The sequence below is a fragment of the Acomys minous genome (assembly GCF_964271855.1).
Source record: "Acomys minous genome assembly, chromosome: 18".
NCBI classification, from domain to species: Eukaryota; Metazoa; Chordata; class Mammalia; order Rodentia; family Muridae; genus Acomys; species Acomys minous.
The window spans coordinates 63,117,276-63,118,558 of record NC_140501.1 but is presented as its reverse complement, the minus strand read 5'-3'; positions in this window follow the sequence as shown (position 1 = coordinate 63,118,558).

The window sequence follows — 1,283 nt, the reverse complement described above, 5'->3', positions numbered from 1 at the left end:
GCCAAGGGTCATTGTGGTTAATAACTCACCATTATGATTTGAGGGTGTTCCCGGAATGCAGCACACAGGACACAGGAAGATGAAAGGGGATTTCCGTTTCATTTTGGGGTTTGTTTCTGTCCTTTCCTTGTGGATCTGGTGGGTTGGTTGGATGCTTCGCTGCTTTGCCCACGGATAATCTGCAAGTGTAGAGCTTTTCCCTTGCACGCTTTGGTTTTACAACCCTCCCTGTCTATCGGGGGCTGACTTGATGGAACAGGTGGCATTTGCGTAAATCTTTTCTGTGCGTGGTCTTCTCTGCCCTGCAACCTTTTGCAAAGGATGGAGTACATGTGGCTGTTGCTGCTGGCCACGGGCTATAGCTCCGGAAAAGGGAACAGGAGACCTGGGGCCATAGGTGCTCAGGGGGGGACACTGAGGAACTTGAAAGAAGTGAGGGCTGTCGTTTGTGACTGTGGTCCGAGCCAAGTAACCCCCATCTTCAGGAGTTCAGCTGTGTGCAGGTGGTCAAGATCACCCCAGGTGGGGTTGCTGACTGTTCACACTTCCCCGTACAGGAGCAGGGAGGGTCGCAGAACCCTCACCAGAGTACCCCGCTGCTGCATAGCACCCACTGTGTGCAACTCTGGCCTAATTGCATGGGGGCTGATGGGCTCAGAGAGGGACTAGAGTATATGGGCCAGGGAAGGCTAGGGGAAGGGGTCCCATCTATGTGGCTATGGGCCAGCCATCATTCCTGCTGAGTAAAGACTTTCTAGTGCAGCCTTGTGAGGGAGAAGCAGCCACACTCCTGTAGGTAACCTCTCACTTATGATCTATAAGGAAGCCAAATAAAATCACTGGTTCCTGACATGTGGAGACTTATGGAAAGGGGCATGGGGCTCGGGGAGTCTTGTGGAAGAGTGGGGGGATGGGGTTGAGGGAGCTGGAGGGGTCAAGGACACCACAAGAAGACCTACAGAGTAACTGGACCTGGGCCCATGGGAGCTCACAGAGACTGAACCACCAACCAAAGAGCATGCATGGGCTGGACCTACACCCCCTACACATACGTAGCAGATGTGCAGCTTGGTCTTCATGTGGGTCCCCTAAGAACTGGAGCGGGCACTGTCTCTAACTCTGTTGCCTGCCTTTGACTCCCTTTCCCCTAGCTGGGCTGCCTTGTCTGGCCTCAGTGGGAGAGGAAGTGCCTAGGCCTGCTACAACTTGATGTGCCAGGGTGGGCTAGTGCCCAGCCGGGTGGGGGGAGGAAAGGCATGCAAGGGGAGGAAAGCCTCCCCTTC